Source organism: Notothenia rossii (genome assembly GCF_949606895.1).
Source record: "Notothenia rossii genome assembly, chromosome: 5".
Classification (NCBI taxonomy): Eukaryota; Metazoa; Chordata; class Actinopteri; order Perciformes; family Nototheniidae; genus Notothenia; species Notothenia rossii.
In genome coordinates, this window is record NC_136903.1 from 11,504,789 (window position 1) to 11,529,673 (window position 24,885).

At 44.2% G+C, this 24,885-nt stretch overlaps 1 protein-coding gene across 5 annotated transcripts in view; it reads left to right on the plus strand.

Moving 5' to 3' along the window:
- plxnb2b (plexin b2b) overlaps nucleotides 1-24,885 on the plus strand; it is a 116,663-nt gene that overhangs the window by 18,509 nt on the left and 73,269 nt on the right. For 3 of the 5 annotated variants that reach the window (XM_079683527.1, XM_079683525.1, XM_079683526.1), the window contains one exon: nucleotides 5,081-5,267. The exons of 1 other annotated variant lie outside the window; for it this stretch is intronic. The gene's annotated coding sequence lies outside the window, so the exon portion shown is untranslated. Of the gene's footprint in view, nucleotides 1-5,080; nucleotides 5,285-24,885 lie in introns of all 5 variants that reach the window. One more of the 5 variants, XM_079683528.1, reaches the window with a different exon arrangement.

Sequence of the window (24,885 nt, forward strand, 5' to 3'; positions counted from 1 at the left end):
CCTCTCTAAAAGACAAGAGAGGGAGATAAAGGGAGATGGAGTTGAGTGTGAGAGAATTTATTCCGGAGAGCCAATTTCACTGAGGGGATAGCAGCGTGGTATAGTGCAATTATGAAATATAGCTTTCTGTTTCAATAATGACCATTTCTCCATGGGCTATATATGGGCCAGTGTAAATGATTTAGAGGAATGTCCATAGTGTCGTATAGATGATGGCCTATAGATTCCTACGCAGAGCAAAGACAGTTTCTAGTGAAAAATAGTTTTAGTGGCAGCACTATGTTGAGCAAGAATGGTGGAAATGACAGCTGGGGACACCGGAGAAAGCTGTGCCGGGCACTTCACCACTACGCCTCTCCCAAGTTGTCGTCCTTATGCTGCTGTTAGTCACTTTCCATATACTTGGTTGTGTGTGTGTGGGAGTGTAAGCCTATGTGTATCTGCTGGAACAGAAGGAAAATGGCAATCTTGTGTGTTCTGTCATTTTTTCACAGTAATTAATCGCCAGAGGATCACATTGTTTTAACCAAGGATTTATTTTCATGAAAAGAAAAAAATTCTTATAGAACAACCTATTTAGCTGCGAGTCACACATGAAAGCCAAGCTAAACAGCTCTGCTGCCAGCTCTGCTTACTATGCGTCTGTCTGGACAGATACTCAGAGGTAGTACAAGCCAGCCGCTCTTCTTGCAGCTGAGCCAGAGTTGGGGGAAAATACGAGGGTCAGGAACTGAAGAACTCATCCTGACCCGCTAATATAAGAAACAGACACTGGTGGAATTTCAAAGCTGAAGCAAACCAGAAAACATGTCCGACTGAGTTAAAAGCATTGCACAGGGACTTGAAATATTTATGCTTAACCACTCACCAACAGCATTACACATGCACTATGTATTTGCATGTTTAAATGCACATTAGCACACTCAAAGCCATTCAAAGCCGGCCAACATGTTTTATAGGCAGTTATGGACCCGGCGATTACAGTCCTTGTTAACATTATGTAAAGCACAGTGTGTCTGTTTTGCATTTATACCGACCTGGGTATTATCTCACTGGATCTATCATTTGACTTTTTTAAATAATCTATCCATTGATCATTTTTTGAAGATTAAACAGTATTTTGTAAAATTCTGAAATGTACTGGATAAGAAGGATAAGGATAAGAAACGCTGCAGAAATTCAGCGAATATTCCATGACATGAGATACTAAGTCAATAATGGAAAATGGTTTAAATTATATTCTATTGAATTAATAATTAATAAGAGTTATTCTTCTTAAAATGTTCAGTGTCTGTATTCCAACACTTCTATTTAATGTCTATCTATTTCAGGATACTTTTTTAGACTTTACTAATGATTTTTGTATTTATGAATTGGCGGTTGTGTCATTGTGACCAATAGCCGATGGGATTACTCAATGTTTGTTTTTGGACTGAACTGTAAGGTTCTTGGTTGATTTAAGTTCTGTTTTATTGTAGCTATTCCCACTATAATTAGTTTGGAGTACTAGAGAACTGTCAAATGTATTCAGTTCAATACAATTATTTTATTTTCTAGCCCGAAACACACTTGCATATACACACACTTTCCCACACACACACACACCACAGCAGCGAGCAGTCGATGTTGAGATGCCCCCCTATAGTGCCAGTGTACAGTCATGCCCAACTCCACTCTTATTATCATGATTGCCTGCAAAAGGTGGCAGGACGCTGAGTTCATTCACTACAGCAGACGGCTTCATAAAGCGGCTGCCGATGGTTCCCAGCGGGCCTTCATCAGCGGCAGAGAGCAGCGAAGCGCCTCAGGACTTTGCTCTCTGAAGTGACAATAGTTTTCATGCCGATAGAAGGAGAAAAAAGAGCAAGGAGGGGTAGAAAAACAAGATGGCTGCTATAGGCATCTGTTGAATGCCTCATAGGGAGGTCATCGAGGAAGTAATGAGGTGAAATGCTGCAGCAGAGCAGTAGCTGTCAATCAGTTTGGACATTGCTCGGTTATAATGAGTGTCTGTTCTGAGTAGTAAGCACCTATAACTAGGCAGCCTGCTTGAATCTAGCCCACCTTTAGCCTCCGACGTCTGTCTCTCTTTCCGTAATCTACTTCATCCTTCATTTTCCTTCTTCCTCATCGCAAGCTAGGCAAGTAATGCTACCTATGGACCATTTCCCGAGCGTAATCCAACATCTGTCTTGCACACGCCTCATGCTTTGGCATTAAAACCTTCACTTTTCTGTCCTCCCCCTCCTCCTCCTCCACCCCCTGTATATCTTCCACCCCCCTCTGGTAGCCGTCACAGCCGCTGAACGATTTCCTCTCACTGGGAGGCTCCTCTGAGTCACTGTGGCAGTGTCAAACGAGGCTCCTATTTAAGCTCATTAAATGTTTCCAAGAGAATAGGAAATCAATGGTGCATACCGGTGCGCAAGAACTTTTCTCTTAATTTAATTTACCCTCCCCCTTATCTGTTTTGCACATCTCTCTCTTTATTTTTCTCCTATCATTCTTGCATGTTCTTTCCAGCCTGTCGTTCTCCTTTAAGTGGTGGTGGTGGTGGTGGCGGCGGGTGAGGTAGGATGTTTGGGAGGGGTGGGGGGGGTGGACAGAAACAGTAGCCTTCAGAAACCATTTCGGACTTGTATTAGTGACGGGCACCATGGTGGGAGGCTGTCCAGACTTTTCAGTGTTGTTTAGGCCTCGCCACATGGAAGACAATCGACTTGAAAGTTTTGCTCATACTGACCTCAGCCCCGGAGTTTCAGCTTTTGTCTCTGGCCATGCTGTTAAGGGAACAGGTTTCAACCAGAACAGAATGTTGCTTTGAAAACATGTTAGGAAGTAAAGCACAGGGATATTTTCAGATTGAGATGCCCGCAGTTTAAACACACTACCCCGTTGTGCTTCCTTCTTTTTTTGTTTTCCACCCAACTTTTTTATTTTCATCTCAGATGTTTGCTAATCAGAAGTTTTCTAAGATCACGTCGTGTGTGAGGTGTGTGTCTGTGTGTGTGTACATGCATGTCTAGCCGGGCTTTGTGAAACTATGCCCGGGGGCTGGGCCCACACCTTCTCTGGAGCTCCTGTAATTGCTCTTTTGGGGCCTTGTCTCTGGCTCTGAGCCCGTCTCCATCACTCTCACTCTGTCGTTCTCTCTCGCTCTTTGGCCTCACCCCTTCTTTTTTTGCCCTCACTTCGATCCCCCCTCCCGCTCTTCTCTCCCTGCATGGCTCATTATGGCTGATCCCCACCTGCCCAATCTGGGAATTCTCTTTGCACACACATACAGAGCCACTCAGCAGTTTTCAGAGCTGCCTGTCGCTCGGATTGTTTGTGTGCTATCTGCTAGAAAACAGCTTTGCTAATACCGTTTGCCCGAGAAATTGGAACAATAGTGCCGTCACATTTACTCCCCTCCAACTGGTGCAAACAGACAGTTTCTCATCTCTGTTCTTTCTGTTCTGAGCATCATTTTTCATAAAACCCTGGCCCTTCAACCCGAGCTCCAGCCTTTTGTAAACACTAGCCTCTGCCTCAGGCTCCTTACCACAGGCCTGATCTTTTCCATTTCCATCCCGCCCTCCTTCCAGGCTGTCACCCAGCAGCCTCACCATGCCCGTTCCCAGGCTAGGGGGCTTACTTTGAAGGATAATGGATATGGCCAGTTGCAGCTGCTGAGTAGCAGGGCACTATCATAGGAGTTATCTAAGGGCCTGAGTGGCCTGTGATGAATGGCTGGGAGCTGTGTGTCTCCTCCGATCAATAAGCCACTAGCACACAGATGAGCTAGATGCCCCTTCGCTCTCCGTTTTCCCCGTCCACACATACATCTCCCTCTCATAATCTCCTAGTATGTTTGTGAACTTCTCCCTCCAATTGATGGCCTGAATTGAAGCCATTGATCTTTTATCCTTGGCTTGTTTTAAATAAAGGGCCAGTATCTCCTCTCCACCCGAGCATGCAAGGTTTCTGACAGCACTTATTGCAACAGAGCGCACAAATATTACTTTAGCCTGATCGAAGGCCTTTAATCGTAGAGGGAGGGGAGAGAAATGAGGGAAGGAGAACATGAAGCTGCTACCACCCCCACCCTGGAGCACCACTGAGGTTTCCATCACAAGGCTGATGCAAGCGGAGGTCCCATGTGAATATACACACACTTGTAATGCAGACACACACACACACACACACACACACACACACACACACACACACACACACACACACACACACACACACACACACACACATGCATACACGAAACAGTATTTCTGTCAGGGCTCATTGAGCGCAATCTGTCCCTTAGCACCCGCACAGCCCCACCCAATCTGAAATGAAATAGGATGCTGTCAGTTGACTCTCTTCTTTGTCTCATTGTTGTGCACACATGTATGTGAGGTCTCTCCAGACCACCAAAGCGTGTAAATTCATTTTTCTACTGAAGAACAACAGGTGTGTCAGTTCTGCTGTATGTGTAGATTTTTTGTATCTGTTTTTCGCTCTGCCGGCGAAGGATCTGCCATGAAAAGAGCGAACTGGAAATCTCTCTCCCTCTCCCTCTCTGACTCCCCTCAAGGGACCTTCAGTAGTCTGTATCTTCCTCCTCTTCCTCCTCGCCTCACCTCTCCTCCCACATCGCTCGTCTTCTCTCTCCCCCTAGCTCTGATCTTCCCTCTGATCTGCCGTTGTCTCTGCCACAAAGAGCAGATTCTCAGCCTGGTAATTGCATGTCTGGTGGCCACCACACCTGTTGCTGTCAGTGCAGTGGTGTGAGAGGGGGGGGGGGAAGCTATGCCCTTTAACCCCCTCATCACCACCTTTTGGTGCAGGTGTAAATCTACAGGGAGGCGTGAGTGTAATACGGCGAGCGTGTACATGTCTGGTATAGGGTGCTCCCACAGTTGATTGTGTTTATCTGTAACCTTGAGCTTCACCTCTAGTGCGTGTGTCCGTGCAAATACAAGTGTGTGTGTGGGTGTGTCCTTAAACCTGGCCTGTGCTGATGCTTAACTCTCTCTATCTCTCTCTCTCTCCCTCCCTAATCCTCTCCTCTCCTTCCCCTCTCCTCTCTGCCCTTATCCAGAGCCCGGGCCCTTAATGAAGCTGGGGGTCAGCAGCAGTGTGCGGCTAATTGGCCAAGTTTGCCCGGGGCTCCGGCTGCCTGTGATTGAAGTGTCCAGTGAGGGCCCTCTGTGCAGCCGCCACTGCACCCTGCTCCGTTCCACTCCAACAGCCAAGACGCTCGCTGCACCCCTGTCTGCCTCTCCCTAGTGAGTAGCACCCCGAGGTCATTCTATTTTCACTTACACTCCCCTCACTTTTTCCACTTTTCTTTCTAGTTGAATTATTCCTCAGATTTTATTTTCTCAATCCCTCGTCCCGCGTGTCATTCCATCTTTTCTTCTTGTAAACATTTTTCTTCTGTGCCTCATTTTTCTTCTATCTGTCAGTTTTTTTTCTCCAATTTTTATTTTGTTGTTGGTAGATTCTCATTCCCACACTTGGTACCAGCATTTTCACACTTCTCTTGGCTTGTACCACCCTCACTTGCCACAGTGGGATTCGAGCAATTACTACGGTCCCCCATTGGCCGGCTTCCAGAAGAAGACAACAACTTCCAGCCCCTATTTCTCTCAAGACGAGTCCAACAGTCCCAGCCCTGGCCAAGCTGTATCGCACTGTTCTGACTTAACAGGAGTTGGAGGCGATGTCGTAGAGGGGGGTGGGGGAACTCTAATTAGTCGAGCATCCACTTTCTACTCGTTAAGGCACTCCTGGCTCCCATTGTTTTGCTGTCAGTACAGAGGTAGCAAGGCGATAGTGAGCTCGAGGGAAAGGACCTAGCAGATAGGATATACAGAGCAGAGGAAAGGGAGTGAGGCAATAGCTTTGCCGCCTGGCAGATAGCTGGCCGTCTCACCTGGGAGACACACAGGCAAGGGTCAGCCACAGTGTCACAGCACACCAATAATAACACTTTCAGTTATTGAGCTTATAGAACATTGCTTCCTTTTGAAATGGTCAACACAGTTTGCTTGTGTGTCTGGAAACAATAGTCCAATTAAAAGTCAAGTCTCGGCATACAATTTAGGATGTATTATTCTGTCAAAACTTTATTTGCCCACCAGTTGGTTTCTAACTTGCTTATTAAGGGCTGCATGCAATTACATTTGCTCTGATGCACATTAAGTTAACATCCCCAGCAATAAACGGCTGCTAAAATATTTTATAAAACAGCTGTTAAAGCTTGTTCTGTTAATACTTCAGTCAAGAATGGAAAATACCACCATGTTTTACTATGAGTCAAGTAGTAAAAGGACACTGAGGAATATTGACATGTAATGGTGCATGATATACTATATTTGGGTTAACCCACTGTTCATCACTTCTATCCAAGGGCAGTTTCGCGCCGCGGGGGGCACACTTCTCCCCAGAGTGGTGAAATTGATGGCAGTAAAATAAAAATAATTCATAGCGGTGATAAAATGTATGGTACTTGCATGCAAGCATATGAGCACGAGTGTTGTTAGTTGTTGCCATTGTTTATATATTTTGCAATCTTTTGGAGAACCAAACCTATGAAAATATGTAGTACAAGTATCTGATACTGTAATGTGTCATTTTGCTTAATATTATTGGTACCCCTAAAATTGCATAGGCCCTTCCCCCCCATGTTTGAAATTGTCTTGAAAAACCTCCTTAACTGTTTCTGTGGTGAACTTTAAAACCCAGAGCTGCCACAAAGCCTCAGGACTTGCTGGTTTCTTAGTGTGCCACACTCGTCCATCTGTGAAGGGCTTATCTCGACAAACAACTTATTTTCTCGCTCATCTTCTCCATAATCAGCCACTTGCTTAGGTCAAAACTCTTGTGCTCCACTTTCCATCACATTTCCTCCAGGACTGCATGCCTGCCAGGCTGCCTGCTGGTCTTAAAGATATACAAAATATGGCTTATTTGAAATGTAGGCTACCCCAAGTGGTTGTTTTAGCTGTGTTGAATTAATAGAAATAGGGTGGAGGGATGTTTTTTTCCCTCTTAGTACGTAAGCTACGCCTGTGACCCAAAACACAGGGCATTAAAAATTCACACCTTATTTTTAGAGTTTTGTACACCGATTTTATCCCTTTGTTGTTCCCACATTTCATCTCACATCCCAGAAGATTGTGTAAATGTCATGGTAATGACATGTTTTTTTGGTATCCATGAGGATTAGGAAGTGTCAATCATTCTTCCCACTAGGCTTTGCCATGGCATAACCTCGGAGCAAAGAGGTATTTGGGAATAAATGGATTTGGATGCAGAAAAGAGCAAACAAATCTCTTGTTTTTGTTGTCCTTTTTTCAGCTGTTTGCACGACACTGACCTTTTTTATTTGTTGTGTTGCTTTAAGATACTTTGAACGTTAATCAATGCAGGCAATGAGACGGCTACATACCCTTATTCTTGCTTGAGATGCTCGTTTAGTTTACTGGTTTTAAAGGTGTTTCTTTGAAGGATATATAAAATAGGTAAACAAGGCTTTTTACGGGATAGTCATACTTCCGACAAATACCATTTCAAAGAGAGCAGACACAAAATATTGTTTTTCAAAAAGGCTCCCCTTTTATTCAAAATATCACAGATGGCTAAATCCCGACTGACATTTTTGAAGTTGTTTCAGGTTAATAAGGTGATGAGAAAGCTGTCCAACATCAAAGGGCCCTTGTATGATTTTTAAAATGAGTCATAATTCAACTCTGCATCCCCAGTGATGAGAGTGAATAATTAATTTCTCACACTAAATCAAAGTGATAATCTTAACTTTAATGCCTGGGATCTATGAAAACTCTTAAATTGTTTTGTCAAATGAAACAATGTTTCAAGTTATCTAAGATCATTGCTATGACAATCATTGTGGAAGAAATGGCACAAAAAAACATCATATACCTCATTCACGCCAACGCAACTCCGGTTCAAGCTCCGTGCTAGAGCTTTTCAGGTTCAGAACCGGTTCTTCGGTTTAGCTCTGGCTCTTTTCACACCGCCCAGAGTCCGACTGGTGCTCCGTCATCGTTTGCGTCATGACGTAACCGTTTGCGTGCCTGCTTCATAAAGCCAAACCGCGCGGAAAGCCCTCACAGCTCACACCGACAACGACAACAATGGCCGATTGTGCTCCAGCTTCCTCTGTACCTCTTCAGAAGACCAGATTCCCAGTAGGTAGCTGGTCTCTTCAGTGGACCACTGCTGCTTGTTAAGTTTCTCCATCGTTGTGTACAAACTGGATAAAACGCCGGCTTGTTGTTGTTGTTCAGGAGTTGATCCCGCCCCTGCCCCCGCCCCCGCCTCGACGTAAGCGTGACGTATGCGGTGCTTTTGCTCTCGCCGGACAATTTTTTTGGTGCTCGAAATGAACCGGATTCCGGAGCTAAGAGACCGCGGTGTGAACAGGAAAACCCGGTGCTTTTCAAGCTCCAGCTCTGAACCAGCCCTGAAACCCCGTTGGTGTGAATGAGGTAACAGTCATGCTTTGTTTGTAATTTTCATGAACCATTCAGAGTATTTCGTTTTCTCTGCGGTGATGAATGAATAATTAAATTCCAGGTTCTGAGAATGTACAATCACCAAAGCAAAGTATTGTAGTGTTGGCATTAAGAATAGCACCTTGAGAATTTGTAAAGGTGGTTAAAAATGCTGCTAGCCTCTTCCTGACATGCCAGAGGATAAACTTAAACCGCCGCAGGCCACACAATGCCCTCTTCCTCAGCCTACGTTTGGATTTGCTCAACGCACACGGCAAATGCCATGTCCTTGTGGTACCAAAATAATATAAAACACCTTGTTCCTGACTCATCACCCCTCCTCCGCAGAGCTCCCTTAACTCCAACATGGTATTGCAGCCCTCCAGTTTTTCCATCGCCCCCTGTGAATATCCAAGCTGTCGAGGCTGACTGGGCTGAACGTTTTTCTTGCCAGGGCACAGTTGGAACAGATCCGGCCTCCGGGCAACATATACTGCTCCACTCCAGCCCCTGCAAACAAAGCTTGCCCTGCGCAACCGTCATTTAAATACCAAGCGCTTTGGATCATAATGTTAGATCGACTCTATACATACCTAATCGTTGTTTTTGAGGTGGTTTGTTATTTTTGGAGTCTGATAGCTTTGTATGCTTTGCAGCTTGCTAAGCTTTAGCTGCCATTTTAGCAGGTGTGTTATTCATTGAATTTGCACTGAGTAACCAAAAGAGGTTTTGGTAATCAACAAGATGTACGATTGTAGTAATCTGTATAGGAGGCGATACAGGTGTTTTTTTGTGTGGTTTCCAAATGTGTGGATTATGGGCTTTTCTTTACTGAGAGGCATCCTCTTTTGGAGCAACAAAGCGTTGTAATTGGTACTTTTCAGATGATGGCATGAGACCTGTTTGCCAAAATTATCGTCCCATCTGCACCCTTGGGGGCTAAGAATCGTGGCCATCAGGCTTTACGGGAACATAAGCTAAACAGCCAGGCCCACTTTAACGGGAGGCACAATGAGAGACAGACTCCAGACGAGCCTCTCAAACAGTTCTATATCAAATCCACAGACATACAAATCTCCACAATGATCTGCCAAGTTTCTGGAGAATTCAGCAGAGCAGGGAAAGCAGAATTTCACACCCCCGCCCAAGCCCCATTCCTCTCAGCCATCACTGGACAACGCTTGGCAGCAGAGGGTGATAGGAAACATCTGTGAAACTAGATGTGTGTGTGTGTGTGTGTGTGTGTGTGTTTGTATGGGTAGTTGAAAACACTCGCCAGATAAAGAATTGTGGTTTTTTTATTTTATTGTTTTGGAAGACATCTTTTCCATGGCAGACAAGTCAATTATTCTAACATAGATCTCAGAGCAGAATGAATGAAATATGAATGTAGATGCAACATGCAAACTTTTAGTAGTTAGAGGCTCCAGGGCTGATGTTTTTAGAATCGATTCTGCAGCCCTGTTGGCATATAAACGAGCAGAAGCAAGTGGGAAAAGAAGATATGATAAAGCACTTCCTTTGCAGCTAAATAACTTCCTGTGACGGGCAAAGAGGAAGTAAAACAGCTCCTTATGAGCTTCATTTTGACTATTTTACTCGGTACAACTAACAATGATGTGTTTGTATGCTGACTCCTATATTGTCAGGAAAAATACTATAAGACAATGATTCAGCAGGCCCTTCGGATGTTCCTCTGCAGCTGCCAGAGCTGTGGCTGCCGAGAGTCACTGAAGTCTCTTTTTATTTGGGTGTGCTGAGCAAAATAAATAATGAAATGGAGCCAGTAATTGGTGGTTCTTGGTAATTAGGACCAAGCTGTCATCTAGCAAAGTTGCAGTCTGATGGCGCTGCAGCACAGGCAGTAATTACTATTATCTATGGGGGTTGTTGACACAACAATAATCCCATTCTTAACCAGGATAGGGGGGGCTTATGTTTACTGTCCCTATTTTTAACAGATTCATCCAAAACAATGCAGCTGACATAAATCTCTGACTATTTGTGTTAATATCCATCGGGTAGGTAACACCGAACCATTACTGTAAGGAGAGGAAGACCTCCTGGCCTGAAATGTTCTGCTCTGCGACTATTTGAAGACCATGTCCATATTTTTCATTAGTCAAACAGTTAGACTTTTTCCCTGCAAGCGGTGTGACGCCCGACCATAAACCGCATTATCAACCATCTCAGCAGGTTTTCTAATACCCCCGTAATCCTGTCATTTCATTCATGGATACCGCTTGGGTTATCCTGGGCCTGGAGCATATCTGCCCGCCTGTCTCTGGTCCTCTGTGTGAGAGATTGGATTCCCCAATTCCTTTCCTGCTACGTCTTGCACATACACACGCGGTCACACACACACACACACACACACACACACACACACACACACACACACACACACACACACACACACACACACACACACACACACACACACACACACACACACACACACAGACTACCACAACCACATATGTTCATGCCCAAGTTTTGGCTCATCTATCGTCAGATCCCCATCGTGTAAATGGGCTGGTCAGACCTGATGATATATAGGGTAGAGGACAATGGCCCCGTATATCGTGTAGGGGATGATTCCTAGTTGCGGATAATAACTTGCCCCCTTGCTGAAGTGAAATTCTGCTCATCTGGCTCAAGACTTCCAAGCATAGCAGTTGCCCCTTCGAGGTGAAGAAAGTGAATGGCCTCAAAAGAAGAGTACCCGGGTGACGCTTCCTCTTCCTGCTATAACGCAGAGTAATGAAGCTGCCCGAGACTTCATGCTAGAAAGTGTGGAGAGCCATTATTGGGTGAGTGGAAAGGCGCAGCTTGTAGACGTGAGGGTAAGCAAAGGGTAGACGAGTTGCTGTTTTCACCTTTACAGTGGCACACAGCACGCAAATTGCATCGGCTCTGAATTAAACATGCGGCACCTCGTTGCTTGAGGCGTGATGGACATTTAAACATATTGCAAGGCAGAGAACATGGCCTTTTGTAGTAGGTTATTTATAATGATGACACCATATTCATTTGATTATAATAAAACGTCCATTAGGCTGAGTGAATGGCATGGAGAGGTGAGGCTGGCAGAGTGCAGCTCAATGTAATAACAATTGTGCGTCTGCTCTAAATGAGCCAGGGAAAGCGGGTTTGTGTAGATATTAGTTTCCTTTGTAGGGGCGCTCAGATCTGGTGATATGCCTCATGAGGAGTAATAAAGAAATATATCTGTTTTTATTGTGCCTTGGCGACAGAGTTATGTTTAGAGCTAGTATAAAGAGCTGGAACATAGCGTAAAATGATATTATGGCCCATTAGGTGGGGGCCCGAGCTAAGCGTCGCTAACAGTAACCGAGGACCGGGGGTAATGGGGCCGCGGCGTATTGTCTGTGATCTGCTCTTTCACTTCTCACTGATTGAATCGTCTACATCACCGGCACTCCATCTCCTGGGGAACCGGAGTAGACGAGGTGATTTTGGCTGAAGACATCACTCAGTCAAACCTAGGAGATAAGAGAATAGGGTAGGGGGAATTGGAACGTTCTGTTAAATGTAAAAGAAAGTGACGTTTGAGAATTATTGCTAGATTGTTGTCTGTAACGAACCGATCCCGAGGCGTATAGATATTTCCTTTTTGGAATAGAAATAATCTTGTTCTTTTATTGCTTCGCATAGGGTTCCTCGCAACAAAACGGCAATGAACATGGTTTACTTTAGTTGGATTTCCGACTTCGAACAGAGGAGAATATATCTGTGCTCCAGTTTTCTTCTCACGTGGATATGCCTGCTTATGAGGCACTACATCTTTTACCAATGCTCTCAAGGTTTCTTAGTCTCCTGACCTTGTCTCTCTGTCTCTCTGGTCTGGATCTCTACAGAGCTGACCCTCTACTGCTGGGGCTCTCCTCAGTGAATATCAATGGAAGGGGTTAGGATCATATTAAGGTGCTGTTCAGTTTGGCAGAACCTTTAATGTGCCCTTCCCTTAACACCCACTCCCACTCGACATATTCCTTGGAGGGGTTTGCAATGGTTGAGAAGAAATAAATTAGCATACGTAGCTTGAGGCTCGTCTAGACCCAGAAACCGCCTGTAAACTCAGTTTCAACTCTAGTCCTTGTCAACTTACACCCTGCGAGTGTTGAATAGGCGAGACATTGTGTTGAGCGGCATAGTTTATCTGCTCTCCTGCGCAGCCAGCATGGGGGCTCGGGAAGTAATCTGAACCAAGCAGGAAAAAATTCCAGGAATCCTGAATGGAACCAGATGTGTGTTTTTGTTCGCTCTGCCTGCTCTTGGTGTCTTGCACATAAGACACAGAGACATACATGAATGGGCTTCTGGGAGTGTACCCGCACATATGCATACAATAACACAAATCCTACAGGGCAGTCTGGCTTTCATGACAGAAGTAGATGGTGTGATAAGAAACGGGATCGGCCAGAAATGGCCATTGCAGGCTTATTTATGTTGGCTTGCATTCCCTCCCTCCCTCTCATAGATTACCAGTCAGATTGTGTTGCCTCCACATGTTTGTACATGTCGGGCTGTATTGTCCTAGAAATGAGCAACACACTCGTCTCCACACATTTTTGGAAACTGTTCTATCTCAGAGTTTGTATTTTTGTTGAAATTTGTGATAGTTATCTCTAGGTAAATTATATTTAACTGGAAACTAAGAAGAGGTATGGTACAAAAAGCTAAACTTGATTTATATTGGAGGCTTTGTTTATTATATACATTTCTGAAACTTACAAAGACGATATTGGGCATGCCATTCCCAACAGTTGCTTTATAATGTATCATTGGATCACTGAAGAGATAATACAAAGGAGGGACGCATACCTGTCTAAATGATTGTTTATAGCCAGTGTAAAAGATATCATTAAAAGTTGGTGCAAAGTCCAAAGAAACAGGAGTGGCCTGATGTTTGACAAGATATCTCCTGAGTGAAAAAATGTGCCTACATTTAGAAAGTCAAAGAACAAGTCAACCATTTCAAACAAGTAGCCTAATGTTTCATAAAAGAGGTTTGTACTGATCGTAGCACAGAAAATAACAGCTGCAAAAAGCTATATGTGGAAAAAAAGTATCCCATTAAGCCACGCTCGTAAAAGCCACTAGGCACAAAAACAGATCCATGTTGTAAATAATAAACCGGCTATAATATGTAAACATTTTCTGCAAAGAAAATGTCATTACATGTCTGATTTCCCTCGGACAACTATTGTTTCTTTGATTTAAAAAATGGTTAACATCACTAGCTGGTTTCTGACATTTCACCCATATTGCATAAGAGTTGACCCGAGGCCTTGGATGGTTCAACCAGCCACACACAAAAGCTTTTCAAATCTATTCCACATCCAAAGACTTGTTTCTTCTTCTTCTTGGCTCCGCTATACCATCAAAGGAAGTGGTGTTCATTGGCCGGGGTTATTGCTGGCAGGAATGTGTGACTAAGTGTGTGCGTGCTTGTTGCCTGAACATGCCCGTATCAGCCATCACCACAGGAAATGACCGGCCGTTTGCTTTGAAGTCCCAGCAGAGTTTTTCATTATTTCTACTATCTCCAGAGACACAAGGCGGCGGACCCCCCCACCCCCCCTCGTACATTGCTGATGCTCTGCACTCACCCTCCGCTGCTCCCCACTCAGAGCCTTGCCACCAAATGCTTGTTAGAATGCAGAACAAGCGACTATTAGCATAGAGTATAGGAGTGCTGGCCGCCACAGGGCACAAGCCCCACCACTACCCCCTCACTTCTACACACCACACTTGCCTGAAAAGGCTGAGAGGGCACGTGTAATTGCCTTTTCCTCTCCCTGTGCAGAAACTCAAACGCAAGATACAGGAAATTCTAAGATTCCCAGACCCTGGGATATCCTTCCACTTCCTCTTTCTCAGTTATTCCCAATCGCCTCACTGCTCACTTACACCCCCTTTAAACCTCCACTTCCTCTTTTTACGCTCCTAGCTTGTCAAAATGTGCGGCGTGCAGAGATGAAATTAATTGGATCACAGTGTAGAAGTGTTCAGCCCCCCATGGTTTGCCGCTGTGTGAGGTAGGATTGGCACACGCTCACCAGAACTAGCTGCAAGACCAAAAGTAGCTCTGCTGCAAATCTGTGCCAATCTGGAGCCTTGCTTCCTACACACATAACACACACTACTCTCCCACATACACACAAACAACTGTCTTTCCTCCAGTGGTTCATACAATATATATGTACAACTTTCCAAACAGGGAGGCAGATGTGTTGTTTATCTGCCAGTAGGGCGCATGCCAAAGCAGTGTGCCACAGTTGGGTGTGGTGGAAATCTGGGTTAGGAAATCCCTTGTCGAGGTTATTACATGCAGTAATGCTAATGAGGCTTTTGCTCCAGTAATGGCATTAACAAATGGAAACCGAGCACCACAATTTACTATGACAAAAACCTAATGACTAAATATATAGTCTACTAGCAGCAGGCCAATCTGGATCATGTGCATGTTAATTCAGGCTTTTATGAGAACAGCAGAGGGTCTAGTCTACAAATAGAAATGCTTTTAAATGCTATGCAGGTTTTATTCGGTCCTAAAGCCGGTACATTTCTTAAGACGTGCCAATCAAATATTTCAGTATCTGTGTTGATACCATAGCTGATTGAATGTAAACCTTTTGTATCAAACAGTTGGTATTTACTTAAAGAAACCCCATTACATACTCCTTCTCATTGCAGGATTTTTAAGTTTCATGGCTTTTTTGAGGCCAAGATGTTTAGGGCAATGACCATGAACTGCAACATCTTGGGGGCTTATTGAGCAAGTCAACTTTAATGTGTGTCGTTCCACATATCTCTACTCTCATTTTCATTTTATCAACACTTCCATCTCATAAAGGTGTACATATTTGCTGCTTGAGATAAGCAATATCTGATCAAAGAATTTATAAACGAGACCAAAAATCTTACCAAGCATTCGATGGCATGGACACATTTGAGTTTAATACTCAAAAAGCAATGAGGTTCAATACCCATCCCTTCTCTGTCTAGCTCTTCCATGATACATGTGGAGCCTGTCTTGTTGTTATAAATGCTAAATGTGTGCAAAGGTTACTATTTGTTTCCCCTTGCTGTCGGATTGGTGCTGTGTGGCGCTGGCTTCTTGACTTCTGTTTGGCCTTCTCCCTCCGTCCTGCTGGCTTGCTTTGTGTGATTTATGACAGTCTGGAGCTAATGGTACAGAACCAGGATTTGTGTCTGTGGTGTTGTGACTGGACCGGTGCCGGCTCATTGGCCTCCTCACTCCTCTCTCTCCCTCCCTCGCCCCCTCTCACTTGCTCCCTCTGGATGAGGTGAGCGTCGGAGTGAGATGGCCAGTGAGCGCCTCGGCTGTTGATCAGCATCCACGCGCTCCAACTCATTTGTCTTCACCTCCCCCTTCTTTTCACTCCGCCAGAGGATCCAGGCTGCAGGCTGGCGGGGGAGCCGACTCACCTTCAGACAAGGCCACCAAACCTTGCGTCACCTTTCGTCCTGTTCATCCCTCATACTCCCCCGGCCCTTCCTCACACACGCTTGATTTTTCTCATTTTCCCTCTAACTTCGTCCCTCTCTTGACGATACTGCGGACCAGGGCCAGGCTGCGAGGCAGGCAGGGGGCCTTGTATGTGGAACTGTGTTAATTAGCAGAGGAATCTGGAGACGAATACTACGTTATCTACCGCCACAAGCCCCCCTCTCCTCCAAGCCTCCTCATCTCTCTCCTTTTTCCTTTCTCCCTCTCTCCATGTCTCTGGAGGTTGCTTCCATCATGCCGCTTGCGTCGCCAGGTTTGTGAAGGATGTCGCTGCCAGCTGTCTTTTTCATGGACGGCTGCCAACCTCTCCCCATATCTTCCGTCCGTTGTCATTTCCTCGTTTCTTTCCATCTCGCTCTATTTTTTCCCACCTCCCACCGTTTATCTGTTAATGAACTTTTGTGTCTCGAGCCTGTTTCTGTTTTCCAGCCTGGTCCCAGGGAGGGTATGTTTTTTTTTTCTTCTTTTTAGGCGAGGATGGGAAGTTATGGAGCCCTCGCTGGCACATTGGTGCAGTGGTACCAAGGTCGGGCAGGGCACAGAGTGGCCAGGTCGGCAGGCAGGCTGTGGCCGCCTCACCATGCCAGCTTCGCAATCTGTGTCCAGTGTGTTGAGTGCAAAACAGACTCTCTCTTTCCCTCCCGGTTTGGTTGCATTTTCCTTTATTCAGTGGCCCGAAAAAGGTCAGAAGAGCATGGGCAGACAAAAATAGCTTTATATCCCATCTGAACAATGAGAATCCCAATCGATCGGCAGATTCTGTGTCACCTTCGTCTTGTTCCACCAGGCCCAGCAACATATTTTCTGCTTGGAAGCAGTCCCGCAATGGCGCCTTCGCCCCTGATTGAGTTCTTTGCACTGTGGGTGAATTGTTTCACATTCCAATTGCCAGTTTTAGATAGAAAGAGATAGTGAAAGGCAGAAGCAGAGCGCAAGGCAGAGTCGATTATGGTACATCTGTCTGAGACGTTTAATGCAGACTGTTGAAGGCATTGCTGAAGTTGCCCACACAGGCTGCATGGCGACATGTTTCTCTGAATTCAAAGAGGCTGGAATTTGTCTCTCTGGCTGGTTTCTAGTCCATCTGTGTGTGAATTCATTTGTGTGTCTATCTGTGTTTTACTTGCCGAGTAGTCCTGCCTCCCCCAGTGTGTGAGTGCTGTTAAACTCTCCTGCACTTTATTTGACCCTGGCCTCCTAAGAGGTGTCATAGCAAGCCAAGTGTAAAACAGATGTATGCCAAATAAATACATGAAATCCCTCCCACACACACACACACACACACACACACACACACACACACACACACACACACACACACACACACACACACACACACACACACACACACACATATACACATATACACATACACATACACATACACATACACATACACATACACACACACACTTTCAATACATGTTGAGTCAGTCATTTGGTCCTTTTGTTAACACAGTGTAACTTTTGCTCCAGAGAATTCTGGCTTCATAAATTAAGCTCACTTGGCCTTTGATTATATCAATTAATCTGCACTGGCAGTGCTTGATGAAGGACACACAGGGCAAGGCTAATTGTGCCTTTAAACCAGTCGCATACAGAGAATTTCATTTGTCATTAGTCACTCTGCTACAAATCTGAGAAGGGCTTTCCTGCTCTCGTTCTTCAAACAATCTTTTATGTATCTTTGTTGTTGTCTGTTGTTTTCTGTTATGTGCCTCTGTTTGTCCTTCACACCCCAAAAAGCCTCCTGATAGCATTCCACCAATACGCTTTTAAAAGATGGAGTTTAAAATATTCTCTCATTGATGAACAACTTTGATACCCGTTGTTAGAGTGAGCTCATTCCACCGGGGGAATTGAGTCCGCTTTTGTGCATTGAAGTTCCTCGGTGCCATGCAGAGCTGTGATAGTGCCTTCTCTCAGAGAAACAGAGGAACGGGGACAGAGGGGTGGTAGGCAGCTTCTCTCTGATCTTCTGCCTCTCTCAGAACCATCTGTCTGGTGCTGGCCCGACAATCTGCGCTGCTTAGTATTATCACTTACAAATATATACATTTCTCACATGTAGCTTTCGGAGCGAAGTTGCACCCCTGGCTGAGTTATGCCTGCCAGGAAATGGGAAGCGTGAGCAGATTGGGGAGCGTGGCAGAGTTGTGGGACCGATGCCTTCATTCACGGGAGGGGTGGAAGAAAGGGAGGGGGGGGTGTTAAAGGATGCACACGATTGGACGGATAATGGAAGGAGGGCTGAGGATTGGATGTGTGATCAGGGTTTTGTAATATATCCCAGACTGGCTAATGGAATATGTTTGTTTCCGGCAGCTTGATATCACAGCAAGCAACATTAACTCTGAATACAGGCTGGCATTCGTGCACATCTATCATTCCTATTCTTACAGCGATAAACATTTCCCTTAAGCATGCATTAGCAACAAGTTTTACACAGCAACGTTGTAACATCCCTAACTTGTAAGATGAAAAGCCTTTGATACCCACACTGAGTATGTACAAGCACGCATTTGATTTATATTTATTATGTGTTTGTCGAATCATTTCAACTGTTAAAGGAGGTGTTACTCTGTAAGTCACAGATAGAGGTTTGAGAAGTTTGAAGGTTTGATTGCTAATAAGCTACATACAGCGTAGCGCTCTTCCTGTCAGTTGTCAGTGCAAGGTAAGCTTCTGAGTCGTACAGTAGGATGATGTAGTGTTAAGTCTGCCTGCTCTGTGTTTTTGGAAGATATCTTGTGGTGAGCAGCTTTTATCCAAGGCTTCCATTTCTCTTTAGAAGCCGATGACTGACTCTCCCGCCCCTCCTCCTCGGTTCCTCGCTGCTGTGAAATGGAATTGCTTTCTCGTTCGTTAAAGATTTGTCTTGTCGCTGCCTCGTACTACTGCAGGAGTGAGATCACTTGAAATGGCTCAAAGTTTTAAAACACCACTGGAGAATTATGTTGTGTGGGCGGACCGGGTAGCCAACATGAATAAAGAAAATTGCTTTTTATTTTATTTTCTGAAATTAAATGCGTTTGGGGGATTTTTATGTTGTTTGTTGACAACATACAAATTAATTCAAGCAAGTTGTCGCTTTACATTAAAGCATGAAGTGGCCTGCTGGTGTAAGGGAAAGCAATCCCTTTGGTGGTTGCCATGGAAGCATGTGCGTTGTATCATCGGGTACCAGCCGGGATGGTCCTGCCAAAACAACTGCCCACCTATGTCCTATAGGCTTTTCCGGTTGTGAGAGGTTTACCTTCAGACCATCCTGTCTCCTCTGAGAACAGTTTTGAAATTGCACTGGTATTTATAAAACATTGTTTTCATGTGTAGTTTTTCCCAACACTTTCATGGGATCTCTCCCTCACGCTTTAAGACCGCTTCCATATAGCGGAGGATCGTCTCACTGCTCTGAATAATCCCACTCTGTTTAAATTATGTTTTTGGAAGCAGTTGTTTGCAGTGAATTAGCCCCATGAACTTTTCACACACAACTTCCAATGCTGTAATTTTCTCCATCACTTGCTCTGTACTTCCTCTTTTAGTCAAACTTTCATCATCAGTTCCATCTGCCCCCACTGCTGCCCCCGTCTCACACCCGTGCCCCCGCACCCACAGTGCTGGCGTACCGGAGCAGAATTTCTAGGGATGTGTGCAGCGCCAATCTTAATCACATTGGGTGAGCACACCTGTGAAAACAGATGTCCACCGGGGCTGGCATGCTGTTCCTCTTTAGGGTGGAGCGTCTGCGTATGGCTTTTCAGCTCCTTCTCTTCCGCCTCCCTCCTCCCCCCCTCCTCCCCACTGAGCTTCTCAGGTCCCCAGCAGGCACCCAGACAGGAAGGGCACCCGTCGGCATCAGGCAGGGGGCAGGAAGCACCGGCCCCCAGGCTTTACCCCCTGCTCTGTTTATTTTAATATTGGTCCTGCTTACAGATGATAATGAGAAACGATCAAAGACAGAGTGCTCCTCTCGCTCCCATCAGGGTAGACATGTTGATATATTATGAAGCACAAGATCAATTCTAAAGGAATTTGAAGCGGCTATGACCCTAAATCAATTTTTAGCTCTTTTTATGAGAGAATTTGATAAGCACCAGGTGTTGACCTTTTAAAATGAACCTCTCAGATTACGAATGGATCTGAGTCATAAGAATGGGCTTACACTGTTATTTGCTATATAGAGAGGCATTAGTTCGGGCATGGTAATTCCTCTATACGATTAAGTCCTTTATGATGGCATTAGCCAACGCAATGTTGTGTTTTGTATAATTACATCCTTATCTGATAAAAGCCATCTTTTGAAGCCGGTGCCACATAGCTGTGCTTTTGTCTAGAGGCGTTTGGAATAATGCGCATCGTTAAATCGGTTCGCCAGATAACCACTGATGCTAATGTGTAAACCAGACAGAATGATATGTATTAGTGACATTTTAAAAAGGCAATAAACGCATCAGTAGAAAAATGATTATGTTATTTATTTCCAGCTGTGCTTTCTCATTTAACGGTTTACCATTTCATACTGCCAAATCCATCCTAGCTACCCAGTTTCATATAGGTACCCAAGTCTCCCACCTACGGAGACACAGAGGTTGCCAAAACCAGACAGAGTCTCGCCTGTTTCCAGCCATGCTCACATGAGCCAATTATTCAAAGGGTTGGTTCACCTTTTATTATAAAAAAAAAACATACTTTCTCTCTTACACTTCATGGTTTGTAGGCATGAAGTTTATATTCCCAGGTTTTCTAGGATTTCTGCTGCTAACAGTGCAGTGGAGGTACAGATAATTTATGTGTGGTGTTCACAGCACTGAGAAATTACATTTTAAAGAAAAATCAACAGCAGTGTGTCTTTCCAGAAAATGTGCCTCCATGACTCCATAATCTACAACCTGACTGTGAGCAGTTTCCATTGGGACTACTTCTAACAAAGAGGTCGTCCCTATAGCCCCATCCGGATGAGATGATTTTAGTTTTACCTCCGGTCTGGAGTGCATAATGTCTGTTTCCTCACCTCTGGCACAGTAATAATTACAACCGCAATAATTCACAGTTTCTAGCAAACTTGCTGCTGCTCCCATAAGCTGTGCCTGGAGAAACACTTTGCATGATAAAGGTGTATCCTTGAATTACTATACAAAGAGCTGCGTTGTGACATGTGACAACTAAAGAAGCATAGCAGGCTTTCTTAACATTAATCACAAAAACTGAAGAAAAGAGTAAAGATAAACTTGATGAGACAAAGACTTTATAGGTGTATAACAACGCTGTAGTATTGAAAGGAAACAGCTCTTGTCAGTCTGCCCTTTTCTAACGGTAGAAAGATGATTGACATTCAAAATTAGACATTTCAGTAGTTTGAAAATGTTTGTATATCACTGAATGACACATACGTATAACTGGTGAGAAAATATAATAATGAAATTAATAGTAAACTCATCACTGATTTAAGTTATGGCGCATTTCCACTGCAGGGCATAGCACAGTTTAGTACGGTATAGTTCAATTTATGCTGCGTTTCCATTACAGTTTAGTAGCTGGGGCAGTAACTATAGTAACGCAGTGTAGGCGGAGCCGTGACGTCATCTTCAATGCGAACCACAAAACCAACATCAGCTGTTAGCCCTCAGAGCTCACAGCTCCTCATATCTGTTCAGAAACTAGACAAAAGTTAAACAAGTACAAACCACAGACTGTCTGTGTCATGGTGAATACAGTCGCTGGTTTATTTATGTCTGTAGGCCGTTGCTGTGAGTGTGGACGGTCGGAGCATATACTGCGTTAGCTTAGCAGATCTCATTCAGAAAACACGCTTTTTAAAAGGTGTTTCGCCTGCCGTCTGTCTGCAGACTTGTCAAAGCATTAATTCATGGTTTTTACTAACCGGTATCAGCATGTTGTTACTTCGGTATCATTTTGAAACGTGTATTACAATTAAATCACGGTCAAATATGTTGATTTTGTTAGTTGTAATCCCCTTGCCAGCGATTCTCTCTCTAGTTTAGCATATTCAACCCGGTTGTTAGCCCGGAAAAAATCTGGATTTTGGAAAGACAGAATTTTTTTTGAAAAGTACCAGTTAGCCGGAACTACCCCAAGTGGAAACGCAACAAAAAACGGGCCGGGTTTGGCATGGCACGCCTAAATCGTGCTACGCGCTGCAGTGGGAATGCGCCATTAGAGGACATTCCTGCAGATTATAGTTTAATATAGAACAAGACCCTGTCAATATGACCCCACTTTACCTCCATCATCTTAATTTACATTATTTAATTTCATATTCTGTTCTTGTACACATCCCATATTCTATGTATAGACTTTTTGCACTGCTTTTTATTTTGTATTTTTGTATTTTATTATATATGTTGCATTGTTGGAGGAGCTTAGGTCAGAAAAATGTCATTGCCATTTCTCCACTGTAGCTTTGTGCATATGACAATAAAACCTTTGAATCTTTGATAGTAGGTTGGATTCAGAAATCAGAGATAAAACGATAAACAATGACTTGTTCCCACAACAGCTTAGTGAGAAAATCTTTAAAGAAATTTGTGGGAACAGACCTTTTAAAATATTGCATTAAGACACGTGGCAGACCCAGAGCCATCCATCCTGTTCCAGCCTCTGTCTGCCGCTCCATCCTCCCGTCCATCCAGCATCGATCCAGCCTCTTATCTCCACTCTGATCCCTGTGTTATTTCTGGAGCATAGGGATTGCTTAATGATCTATTGACCTGATCCACCGATCTGTACAGTCGACCACGATAGACCTTCTACTAAAGAGAAGCCTGTGGGGCACGCACTCCACTCCCACTCAACTCGCGCCCTCCAACCTCATCGGTAACCAGTCTGCGCTCCCTTTGGTTCCCTATGTAACCCCGAAGAGATTAGGCCTTAATGTGCTTGAAGCATCTGGCTGTAAAGTGGTCTATGTATTTTTGCTGTCTAACAACGCTGTTCCTAAGATGACTGCTGATGACTCGGCTCACTGAAATCCTCTGCGTGTTTTCATTTAACTTAATATCTGGGTTCATATGAGTTGCTGACAATCATTTCTTTGGATACTCATATCTGATGTGTTTGAAGCGAGATTGCCTCATTTGAACTGTGACTTTAAAATCTCGGAAACAGGCAGATTGGATCTGAAACAAGGCACCATAATGAGTTGAACTTGAAATGAAGTTGTGTGATATGCAGGTCTTATCCAGCATAGTTGCCCCTATGTGTGAAATTATCAGCTAGTTTTGATGACGGTAAACATAAAGAGAGCGGTTGGCTTGGAGCCTATTTAAAGACAGCCTGATGTCTATAGAGAGGCATACACATCATCTAACAATTGTGAAGACACCACTTAAACACCACCAACACATCTGATCGATCTTGCCCTGCGTCTGGTTTGCACTGTGGCACCTTGTGTTGCTGCAACATGTTAAGCTCGTCATGGGTGAGATCCTCAGGGATTTCCAAGGCAATAATACATGACATGACTGTTGGATGCATTTGTAAGGGTTTTCTTTTGCTCTTGTTGTTGTTTTTTATCATGCTCACAGCACGGCTTAGAGATGGCAAGGGTTGGTCAGTCTGCTTGCTTGTCCGTGTCAGCTTCTGGCTAGTTTTCCATTAAATTGGTATGGATTTTCACAACCCCAAGAGAATGATTTGTAATCATTTTGACCAACCTTTCATCCCCTGACACCATTTGGTAAAACCTTCACATTAAAAACAACACTTGAAGTATGAAAAGGTATTCCAAAAACAGGCTCTTACTTTTACAGTGGATCCACAAATACTTTTGCCGAGTGCCTTTCTAGTTTGCTCATTGTTTGCAGACTTGTTGCGTTGTGTACAATGTGCAGTGCAATACAAACAGCAAACGTTAATCCAGTCAAGGGCAATACAAACACTTGGATACAACATACGGTTCTGCCCTTATGTGTTTATGAACTAATGATATGAATAATATATCAAATTGTGTGCTCATTCTGGGAGACAGACTGCCACAAAGATCCTCTGATACCTGCCTATTCTGACATTCAAGTTGCTGTCTGTCAGCTAACTAGTGGGATTACAGTATTTTACAATTATTTATAAATCACTTATTTTGTCAGACGGGAACGATCTCTTAAAGTCGAGTACCCAATTTGTTTAAGAAAATGGTAGCTCATGTATGAGAATTTTATTTTTGTTCCTATCCTGATGTTTAACACCACAGCAGTATTTGTATCGCAGGACTCTAGCGCCTCATGTTTATTAATATAACCAAAACAGGAACTCATCACATCCATTAACACTTAAGTGAAGGTACTCACATAGTGCCATGTTAATTATAGCTCAAATTAAACTTCAGGTCATTTCCCTCTAATTGGTGAACTCCCTTCATTGATACAACAGATTTTCTGAGATGTTTTAATATTATGCCAACACCTTAAAGTTATTAACTGTGAGAACTGAAGATATATTTAACAAACCAGCCATCGTGCAGCTCTGATATTAGAGGTGCATTTCCTGCAGAGCAGACACCCTCAATGCAGATCTGGAGCAATGGCATCCTCGGGTTTGACCGGTCCCAAAGATCCCAAGATGTGATTGCAAACAGTGACACACACACACACACACACTGTTTGTGGCGTTCTGAAATTAATGTGGCTGCGATCGATATCGGACAACTTTCAAGCAGCTCAATTTTACACTTGCTGCAGGGAACAGATGGTACTCGCTGATAGTCTTGCTGGAGGTGGATCCATAGCAGAGAACATATAGAGGAAAGAACAGATCCTCCAAAGCACAGGAGGAAGGAGAAAGAAGGTTAAGGAGCTGTGTAATACT